Source organism: Grampus griseus (assembly GCF_964374135.1).
Source record: "Grampus griseus genome assembly, chromosome: 6".
Taxonomy (NCBI): Eukaryota; Metazoa; Chordata; class Mammalia; order Artiodactyla; family Delphinidae; genus Grampus; species Grampus griseus.
The window spans coordinates 43,751,003-43,763,185 of NC_139000.1; the positions used below are offsets into that span (position 1 = coordinate 43,751,003).

General features: G+C 37.7%; 1 protein-coding gene across 2 annotated transcripts in view; it reads right to left on the reverse strand.

The window, feature by feature from the left end:
- The window catches only part of PCSK5 (proprotein convertase subtilisin/kexin type 5), a gene marked incomplete at its 5' end in the record, with an annotated part of 316,630 nt that overhangs the window by 143,592 nt on the left and 160,855 nt on the right, over positions 1–12,183 (reverse strand). The gene's annotated exons all lie outside the window — the stretch shown is intronic.

Below are 12,183 nucleotides of genomic sequence, written 5' to 3' on the forward strand. Positions count from 1 at the left end.
TCGCACAGCAAATGCAATGTCATGCTCAGACTTTCAGGAGAGCCAGACTCATGAAATGGAGAAGGATATTTTCCATATTCACATTAATTCCCTATTTTCAAACTGCCCAGAAAGATACCATCACCTTTAAATTATGCTGAAGGAGAATTTGAAAAATTCCTTTCACAGAGAATAAAAACATTTATTATCAATAGGGGTATGAAAGGAATTTATTGTAAATGTTTGGAAAGGCACTTGGAAAGAAGGATGGATACTCCAGCAATATTGAAAAGTTAATACTCTTCTCTAAGTTAGCTCTGGGGTAGAGAATGCCTCCTGTGGGCTGGTTCCAACTCCCAGCTCAGCTCTGAAGGGGTGAGCAAAGCTGCCGCTCTCTGGAGCCCATCCTGGGGCTTGAATGTCACACAGGCCTCTACTCCATGAAGCAATGACTTTGACCTTTTGTGGAGTAGCTCATAACATTTCTGAAAGGCAGAAAATCAGCCCCTTACAGTTTCTTCCCATAAACATAATCCTGATTCAAATGAAAGCAAATCACACTTCTGAAAAAATTACAATTGATATTAAGCTTATATTATTTACAAGACTGTGGTGGATACTCTAGGGTCCTTAAAGAGGCACCGAACGGTGGCCTTCCTCGCGGGGGGAGACCAGCAATTGGTCTGAGCACTGTGTATGTGAGACCTCAGTCAGTTTTCACGATGGCTCCATAAAGTATTATCATAGCCTTGTCTCAGGGAAACGGAAGCTCTGATAACTTAGTAACTTGTTCCAGGTCAAAATGCTAAGAGAGAAACCAAACTGAGATTTCAACTCTGGTCTTTGTGACTTTAAAGCCGATACTTTCGACATCATCACAGGCTGCATCCAGGGATGAAGAAAAAGGGAGAAGCTAGTGAAGTTCAGGATATGCCAAATCAGTTTGCCTAGATGATAAATTTCCCAGGAGTCCAGAGGAGAGCAAGGTCCCTGATGCAGTGTTCACTTTCATGACCAGAATTAAAACTACTGTTGGCAGAGAGCTGAGTATGCGGAGACAGGCCTGTATGACGCACTTCCTCAGAGCAGGTATCACACGGAGCATGGGGGCCAGGAGCACAGGCTCGGAAGGCAGACCTGAGTCTGACCCACAGTCATGCTTCTTAATGACCAGGTTACCTACTTTGCCAAGACTTGGTTTTCAAATCTTGAAACTGGGGGATGTCCTGTGAAAATTATCCCTATGCCTAACTCGAGAGGCTATCAGAGGTAATAATCATAATAATGTTTACAATCCTGAATATTAAATGTGATTGTTTTCCTCTTAAAGATGAGGAATGTAGGCTCAGGGCCAGTGAAAAGAAGTCTGCAATAAAAGCCATATATACGTTTAAATCATCGGATACTATCAACTCAGTTCAATTGATCCTTGTTTATTACACAGTGGCCTTTCTTTTCTGGTTGCTGCCATGTTTTGTTGAAGGAAATTTATGTACCTGTCCTCCCCATCAGCTTTTTCAAATCTATGTTTAGAATCACAGACACTCAGAATTGGTATGAACCTCAAGTTGACCTAATCCAATCTCTGTATGATTTTGTATCTTCCCTATAACAGGGACATCCAGACTATATTAGAATGACTCCCGTGATATGGACTTCATTTATCCCCAGGTGGCCCAGGAGTCACTAAAAATTGAACAAAACAAACTAAAAGAAAAGAGGACTGTTACTGATATCTGGTTAATCCATGAGTAGGACAAAGGGAATTAGAATGGAATTTGCAAAAGTTAAGAAAACCACTCACAGTGTTAATAACAAATCTCTAAACTAAAAACAAGGTGACAAGAAATACCTGACGTGCATTATACAAGGCTAGGACAAATTTGTGCTTCTTTCCATATAAACGCATCACAATTCACAAGAACACAGTAATCTAAATCTGATACTTGGATATCAGATAATCTTCAATTACACAATGTGAAACCACCTATGTATTTATGAAAACATCTATTTCTTTGTTTCCAAAATGGATAATGTTCTAGTGGGTCCATTTGGCAAGTCGCTTCTCAGCTTTGTTAAAGTTCTAAAAACACAGAGTTCCATCAGTACATAGTTAAATTCTAAGGGAGGATTTTAAAAATAAACTCCAGTTTAAGTTAATTTTTGGGACTTCCCTGGTGGCGCAGTGGTTAAGAATCTGCCTGCCAATGCAGGGGACATGGGTTCAAGCCCTGGTCCAGGAAGATCCCACATGCCGCAAAGCAACTAAGACCGTGAGCCACAACTACTGAGCCTGCGCTCTAGAGCCCACGAGCCACAACTATTGAGCCCGCGAGCCACAACTAGTGAAGCCCACATGCCTAGAGCCTGTGCTCTGCAAGAAGAGAAGCCACTGCAATGAGAAGCCCGCGCACCTCAATGAAGAGTAGCCCCCGCTCGCCGCAACTAGAGAAAGCCTGCGCGTAGCAACGAAGACCCAACGCAGTCAAAAATAAATAAATAAATTTAAATAAATAAATAAAGTCAATTTTCATGAAGTGAAGCTGATATTAAAAAAAGCTCCCTTGTCTATCTTTGCCTGCCCATATATTATTTCAACGTTTTACAACATTTGCCAACTAATTTAACAACAATCTGTCATTTACTAAAATGCAAATGGGTACTAAGCCTGCTGCAGCTGGGTGTATATCAGATAAAAACATATCCTTCCCGAGTGGAATTGGTTCATTTCATTATGATTATTATTACTGCTTTATTATATAAGCTCATTATACCTCTTCTCTCCTGTTTTTGTGAACATGTGCCTTTAATTTAAGGGTGAAGAAACTGTGTGTGTGCATGTGTGTAAATGAGACAATGTGTGAAAATAAAGCATGCTTGTGCTTTCAGCAAATATTCTAAATATTCAATCAGTTGTAAAATCTGGTGAATTGAAAAGGAAATTGATGATAGAAAGGAGATATACTAATCAGAGACTTCATAAGAGACTAGTTTCCATCGGGACCCCTGAATAGAAGGGCAGAGTGAGGATGGGATGAAGGCCACTGTTCCAACAGGGAGTTAGAGACCAACGATTCCGATTTCACCTACTTTTGTTCCCCATCCTTGACACTGGTTCTGTCATGAATTCATTGTAATGCCTTAATGGATAACCCCAAAGCCTAAAAGGCTCAAATAAAAAGAATCTGAAATTGAAAGTATACTTGCAGATAAAATGGCAAAGCAAACACTATAAGCCATGATCCTACAATACCTACAATGAGCCCCATGATTTCTCCAGATAAAACATTAAGCTAAACGTCAAACCAGTGCTTGGTATGTAGTGAATACTTAAGAAATATTTTTTGAGTAAAATAATCAGGGAAGTACTGGTAATCCGAATACAGGGTTTTCTGATTATGGGAAAAAGAAAAGATTCAATTCTATGTTTTTCGCTTGTTTTCTAAAGGATATTATTAAACACACTTGTCAGGAAACTGTGAAATGCTGTCAATGCATTAGATGCCTGTTGAGGAATATCAAATGCATCATTAAAGTTTAATAACCCAACTAGGGCAAAAAAGATGACTGCAGGGCAACTAGACTGCACACAGTACGTCTTGTTATCGTGTGTACTTTAGTCTGTCCTTACTGTTCACCAGATCTGGGAGTCTGATGGCTCTTTGTCTAGAACCTTTACTCATTGTTACATGGTGAGCTCCCTGAAGACAAGTCACCTTCCACTAGCACCTAGCAAAGTGCCTGGACTATTATAACCACCAGTGAGTGTTTCCTGAATGCAACCAGAAATAAATGAATGAAGAAAGAGTCTATCAAAGACAATTTTAGGCAATTAGCTCCTTATTCTGACACCAAACCTTGGGTCCCCTATCTCTGAAACATTGTCAGTCAACTCACTCATTTTATAAAATCATTTCTTATTTAGAACTGTGTGGGCAGATGAAGCCAAGAGCTTCCCCTGAGGGAAGTCTTTGCCAGTCATACCGAGGAGCCAATCCGAAGGATCCCATGGTAAGTGAAATCGTATCTGTTTGAATGAGGGCAACTTTTTTTTCAACTATCCTTTCTCAAGATTTCATTCTGAGACTCCTGCCAAAATTATAAGAGACCCTATGTGTCCTCCTAAGAAGCTCAGAATGTTCCCTGTTGGTCACAGGGAGCAGTGATGAGTTTTAAAGAGAAGACAAATGACAAGATTTACATATAAAAATACTTCTGTGGCTGTGGTGTTCATGCTGAATTGAAAGTTGAAGCTCAAGCTGGGAGGATGGAAGTTTTGAAATTATGCTATTGCCAAAGTCTATACGAGAGATGTTGGTTCTAGTTGTGAGGACAAGAGGGCAGATTCCACAGACTTTTCAGAAGTAGTCCAGGAAAGAAAGACTTATTAGATGACTAGATCGAAGAAAAGAGGAAATGATGAGTTTTAGGAAGGGAGATTGGGTGAATGGCGGTGACATCAAGTAAATAAATACAACAGTGTTGGTAAAAACAACCCAATCACTAAAATTATTTCCAGTTCTAACATTCTGACTCTAATAAGTTTAGCTGAATTTTCACTAAGCAATTCTAAAGAACTTAAAGTGAAATTTAACAGCAATTCAAAAAAGTCATGAAAATAAAAGCTTTGGTGTGGTTAAAGTTTAGAACATTGATTAAATAAACTTAAACACATCTCTACTGCAGGACTTCTCAGAGCCTTTAATATGCTTTTAAATTTCTAAAGGACGCATATAATAAGTGGTGTTTCTCAAGTGCATTTGAAAGCAAAATTCCCCCACCCCCCCCCTTTTTAGCATTTTATTAATTAGTGTTTTACGGAAAAGCTTTAGAAAACCTTGGGTATTTTCTCCCATTTATTTTGGCCATTCCTTAATAATAATCTCAAGATTATATACTTACCTTCCCTAAGGACCATTCAGCAATACGAAATTGATTAAACCCAGAGATTTGGAACAATTAAAACTTTTTATAATATTTACATGATTAATCAGTATTTCACTTTTATTACTCTTGCCCTTTTAGTGATGATAATGATTAAGATTCATAACATAATGAGAGATTCTTATGTTCCAGGAACTCTGATGAGTATTTAACAGGCATTAATCATATAATCCTCATAATAGTCCTATAAACTAATTACTAGCATTTAGCTCCATTGTACAGAGGAACAAACTGATCCTCAGAGAGGCTAATTAACTCGAAAAAGGCAAGGTATTAGAACCCACTGAAGAGTCTGAATGCAGAGTCTGGGTACACTAATCACCAGACTATTCAACGTACGTTAATAACTCATTTCCAAAATATTAAACAAAAACAATGAAAGTGTGACCCTTAAGAAAATTAACTCAGTATACGCAGCAAATTGGCATGGAAGTCATTCATACATTCATTCACTAAATACCTACAGAGTACAAGACACTGTTTTGGGTACTTGGGATACAGTAGAGAACAAAACAGTCAAACTCAGGGCCTTCATGGAGGAGACAATCAATTAACAAGGTAAGTAAATCTAATACATAGAAGAAGGGATAAAAATTGCCAAAAGGGGGTTCTGAAGGGTTGGAATGCATGTATGTTATATTGTGGATAGAAAGAACCAGGCAGGAGTCCCTGTCAGGACAAATTAGATAAGAACTCAGAGAAGAGTACTGGGTTTCACAGTGACCTTGATAAGAACAGCTTCGGTGGAATGATGGGGCAGAGTCCTGATGCCATGGCTTCCCAGATGATAGGACAAATGAGGTTGTAGAGGGCAAGTATGGACCACAGTTTCAAGGAATTTTGTTTCAAAGTGAAAAAAAAAATGAGGCAGTAATTGGAAGGAGATAGGAGCCCAGAGATGGATTCTCCTCTCTCTCTTTTGAGATAGGAGAATTAACAGTGTGAACGTTTGTGGATGGCAATAATACAGTTGAGAGGGAAATTTTAAAGATGAAAGAGAAGCTAACTGATTGAGCCATGTCACTGATGAGGTGAGAAGGAATGGGGTCAAGTGAAGAATTGGAGGCAGTGGACTCAGGTAGGAGAGCAATTAATTCACCATGGTAACAGGAGAAAAGCTAGAGTATGTGGTCACAGATGGAGGGAGGAAGACAGATGTGCCAAACAGAACAGAAATGACAACTTGAAAAAAAAATCTATTAGATTTCGTTGAGGCCCACATTCTGACTTCTTTAGCTATGCTGAATATCTGTTTTCTACAAAATTGGGGAGAAGAGTATATATCTTATGAAATTATTGTGAAGATTAAAAGTTATCTATTTTAGGGCTTAGGAGAGTAACTATAGTATAGTAGTCTCGCAAATGTTAAATGTATTACTATTATTATTTTCATGCAGCCCAAATGATATACTTCTAATTCTTGCATTTAATTTTATAGCTCTGTAGCAGCAAACATAGTGCTATCTTTGAGAGAAAGAGCAAGTTGTCAATTGTGACATGGTTTGTTTAACATAGTTTCTCTAATGCAGTTTTGGCACATTAATTCTAAAGGGGCTATAAATGGAATCAATTTTGATTTTGTTATAAAGTCTTTGAAAACAGTGTTCCATTTTACTAGGCCAAATACTTATCTTATAGTAAACAAATGGGGAGCACTTTGAAATTCAATATTTGCTACATTTTTTGATTAGCAAGCAGAAGGCATGGATGCAATCTATACTTGGACTCCCTGAGCAAAATCTATTTATTTCCTTTGTGAAAGCTTTCTTGATCCTTAAGCTTCTCTCTCTTGCCACCCATCTCTCCAGATGTCTTGACACCCAAGTCCAACTCATTATCAACTCTTTCCTGGACCATTTCAATCTTCCTCTCTTGCCTTCCCATCCCTTGCCCCACATGCAGTCCCTTCTCTACACAGCAGTGATCTTTTAAAACTGTGTATTCCATCAGGCCACTACCTCTGCTGAAAACCTCCACTGGCTTTCTGTAGCAGATTAAAAGGCAGACCCCCTTCATGGTTTAGGACGCCCTGCTGAGCTAGCCCCCTGCCTACTTCTGTGGCCGTCTACTACTGCCTACTTTCTGTTCTTGTTGCTCCCAACACCCAAGTTAGCATTCTGTTCTGGAGATACACCCTAATCGTTCTCCACTCAGGGGGCTTTTTAGCTCTTGCTGTTTCTTCTGCACAGAGCATTCCTTCCACATTTCTTCACCTAACTGGCTTCTTATCACTTATGTCTCCATTCACATATCACCTCCTCAAAGATGACTCCCTGTCCTCCCTAACTAAATCAGTTCTGTTTCCCCCCAGTCATCAGTTTAATTGCATTCATAACACTTCTCCTTAGCTCAAATAGTCTTGATAGTTTCTATGTTTGTTTCGTCTTGTTGCTAGAATGGGGAAACTTTTATGTATTATGTATAAAACTTAGACGTCTTCTTCCGTCTTTTATCTACAGTGCGGAAGTTGGCTAAACTTAATAAAAAGAAGAAATTCCAATTCCTGTAGTTTCTAGATGATGTAGTTAAAACTGCAACAGTCTAAAGTCACGGTGACTTTAGACTGCCACATAGATTTTCAGCTAGTTTCTTGAAGGAATTATTTTTAGTCACTTATTCCCTCATTCCTTAAATCACTCAGCTAATAAATCACTTATTTATTTCATTATTGTGTTCTATAATCTAACTTTGTATAAAGTAATTATCCAATTATTTTCCATATATTTGAAAGTATATATTATACAAAGAACACAAATTAAAATAATCTCAAAGAATATAAAATTTACCAACTCATTTGATGCCTGATAGTGGAAGAATGAAAGATTTCTTTTTCCTGGAAAAGGCTATCTAATATATTGCTTCAAAAATCACAAACATGGATAACTGAAATGAATTTGTATACCGAGAGGTTATCTTGATGAAACTGAAGATGAGCTTTTATAAGGCAAGTAAAATCGAAGGTGAGTATAGACATAGGAAGAACAAAATAAATGACATTATAGAACTCAGAAAGTCTATGCTGACTTTCATCAGATTATTTTTAATCTACCACTACAAGTAACTAAATGGAATCATCTAGAACTCCACAGTGTGGAATGCTATAGGAGAGAAGAATGGGGGGCTGAGAATAAATACAAAGTTTTCTGGAAGAACATGATCTCTTTTCCAAAGAAAGAAAAACGTATATATGGTATTTCTTGAGCACCTATTATGTTCCAGGTACTGTGTCAATTGCTTTATATGCATTATCATCTCACTTAGCACTCGTAACATCTTTGTAAGTAAATACTATTATTGCCCTACTATAGATGAGGAAATGGAAGCAGAGAGGTAATTTGATCTAAATCAGGTCAGAGAGCAGTAAATGACAAATCCTAGACTCAACTCTAGACTAAGTTGCAAGCCCATGTATATTAAACACATAAAAACCCTCTCATGCTGATCTTAACACATTTAAATGAGTCACCGCTGTTTTTCCATAATTAGATGTGCAATGCTAGAAGTCAGAATAATTTGTTCTTTTTAAGAGTTACTTCTTTTGTTACTGCCTTAACTCTAAAAGTAAATGGTCTGTTTTAAAACTAAAGTCCTTGTTTTCCCAGATTAAAACCTTGAGAGATCCTCAATTGAAAGTTGAATAAATTATGGGATATCCATACTCCAAAAATTTTGAAAGAGTAAAATGAATGAGTCCTATCCTATGGATTGCCCCAGAAGGATACGCATGATACACTGTTAGGTGAAACCAGCAACATGCAAAGACATATGATCCCCATTTGGTATACGAACGTGCACAGGAGTATGGGAAGATGTAGTCCATACTCCTAGCAATGGTTATCCAGTTGGACAGGAAAATCTATTTTAATTTCATCATTATAGTAATGATCTACCGTAACAGGCATGGATTACTTTTATAATTAATGATGAGAATAGAATAAGTTTTTTTAAATTATTTATTTCTGAATATAATCTTTCTATATATCTGAATAACTTTTTCAGATCATCTTGTTTCTAATATTAGCTCTTTTTTCCTTCCACCAACGTACCACATTTGTATTTGTTTTATACATTAGACTTCCAGTTAAGATTTCCATTGAATGAAAGATTCACTAGCAATAATAAATTTGAAAATCATTGGTCCATATCACCTGATTTAATGATAGCTACTGAATACAGGACATTCTCTCTATATATATACTCATGAGGCTATGTGTACTACTAACATAAATAGATTCATTTTAATGAGAAATTTCAGATTGCTCTTTATTATGTTAAGAGTCATACACATGCAGTTGAAAATTAAATGTGAACTAAGCATGAGTGACTTAACTTGAATAACCATTGTACTGATGACACAGAGAGAAAGAACAGTAATGTGCAGCCCAAGGTTTTGGTAATGAAATCACCTGATTACTGGTGATTAAAGGAAAATTCTACCCAACAACTTAGTTTCAAAGCATTCTAATGTAGCTGAAAATTGACAGAGCTAGAAAAGTCTGAAGCAAACCTAACGATAGTTAGAAAGTGCATACAGAACAAGTGCAGAAGTCTTCCCTCCAGTCTCTTTCAGAATAACCAGGAGACGGCTTAGCTCAGACTTCTGATTAAAACCCTAACCCCAATCCCACAAAGGTGGAAGAATTGTAATTATCTGTACTCCAGCTGCAATGTTACCTTAATCAACTGCATGCATTCCACTGTTTCAAATCTGGGCTGAATTTATAACAACCCTATGGTTAGCATAATTTGCAGTAAATTAAATTAAATTCAACAAACATTCACTGAGTACTCACTAGAATTCAATGGACTTTATGGGTTTTGCAAAGCCCACAAAGGTGCGTACAGTACAAGCTCTGCTCTTCAAGAACTTACTATTTAGTGAAGAAGATACATGCAAAACTCTGACAGAGAGCACAATACGATAAAGACTATACATACCAGGAAGAATACAAAGTATAGGAAAAATAAGGTAGGGAGCACATACACTAAATTCTAGCTTGGGCAGTGAGAAGGTTTCTGGGAAGAGGTAGCAGTTTAACTGAAGTCTGATGGTCAAATAGGATTTGTCTGTACAGTAGTAGGTCATGGGAGAGAGTCAAAGACCACATACTGTAGAGAAAGCAGTATGTGCCAATGGGTAGTAAGAGTGGAGTATGCTTCACAGACACAGAAAACAAACCTATGGCTACCAAAGGGGAAAGGGAGGAGGTAGGGATAAACTAGGAGTCGACGACTAACAGATACAAACTACTATACAGAAAACAGATAAGCAACAGGATTTACTGCATAGCACAGGGGGCTACATTCAATATCTTGTAATAACCTATGATAGAAAATCTGAAAAATATATACCTAGCCGGATCACTTTACTGTACACCTGAAACTAACACAATATTGTAAATCAACTATACTTCAATTAACAAAAAAAAAGAGTGGAGTACGCTTACATTCCTAAAAAGAAAAAAGAGATGAGGAAGCAAAAAGAGGTTAGGCCCAGATCAACAATGGCCAAACATGAACATGATTAAAATGTACGTTTTAGACTCACAGGTATAGAGAACAAACTAGTGGTTACCAGTCAGGAGAGGGAAGGGGGAGGGGCAATATAGGGGTAGGGATTAAGAGGGACAAACTTAGTTATAAAATAAGCTACAAGGATATATTGTACAACACAGGGAATATAGCCAATATTTTGTAATAACTATAAATGATTATAAACTTTAAAAACTGTGAATCACTATATTGTACACCTGTAATTTATATAATATTATATATTAACTATACTTCAATAAAAACTTTTTTAAAATATGCTTTAAATCACTCAATGGTGCATTCACGAGTAAGAAAGAGAAAGGAGTTGCTTCTGGTGGAGTATTACAACTGTATAGCCCTTATTCTTTAATTTAATTTAAATAAGACAGGATTTCTCAAGATCTGTAATTTGAAACAGATATTTTATTACATTAGATTATATGGTCAATTTGGGGGAGAGGAGTGGTCAGTGAATTTTTTTAGTGAAATCAAGGAAAATGATGATGAATTAAGCTGCCTGGTTAGGGAATGTGGGAACAGAAAAATAATATTGTCCTGGGACAGAGGTGAAGCTAGGGAAGGGACTACACAAGGGAGATGCCCAGAAGGGCATTGTTGGATGACCTATCAACACCAATTGGAGGGTTTCAATATCTCCAATTCTCAGTCTCACAGTTTCAAGAATTTATATCTCCAAATCCAAAATTAACGTATTGATGAATATTAATGATGTTAATATTCATATTAATAAATATTTCTTTTCAACAAATCTAAGCATCCAAATATACCTCTGTTCTCATCAGAGGAAACTCTCTAGCCCTTAGCTTATTTGCAGGACAGATACAACGCACAATCCTGTCTACTGACTCAGCCTAGAGCTCCATGCATTCCTCTAGACGGGAGGATTGGAAACTCACTATTTCAGAGGTGGCTTCATATGAAAGTCATCACCAATCAACACAGTTTGAGCTGAGGTGCTTTTAAAACATACAAATATACAAATAGTTCATGCAGCTCTATGTCAAAAAAACAAACAACCCAATCAAAAAATGGACAGAAGATCTAAATAGACATTTTTTTTTTTTTTTGCGGTACGCGGGCCTCTCACCACCGTGGCCTCTCCCGCCATGGAGCACAGGCTCCGGATGCACAGGCTCAGTGGCCATGGCCCACGGGCCCAGCCGCTCCACGGCATGCGGGATCCTCCCAGACCGGGACACGAACCCGTGTCTGCCACATCGGCAGGCGGACCTCCAACCACTGTGCCACCAGGGAAGCCCTAAATAGACATTTTTCCAAAGAAGACATACAGATCGCCAAAAAAGCACATGAAAAATTGCTAAACATCACTAATTATCAGAGAAATGCAAATCAAAACTACAACGAAGTATCACCTCACACCCGTCAGAATGGCCACTATTAAAAAGTCTACAAATAATAAATGCTGGAGAGGGTGTGGAGAAGAGGGAACCCTTCTACACTGTTGGTGGGAATGTAAGTTGGTGCAGCCACTATGGAAAACAATATGGAGGTTCCTCAGAAAACTAAAAATAGTTAACATATGATCCAGCAATCCCAGTCCTGGGCATATATCCAGAGAAAAATATAATCCTAAAGGATACATGCACCCCAATGTTCACTGCAGCACAATTCACAATAGCCAAGACATGGAAGCAATCTAAATGTCCACCAACAAAGGAATGGATAAAGAAGATGTGGTACATATAT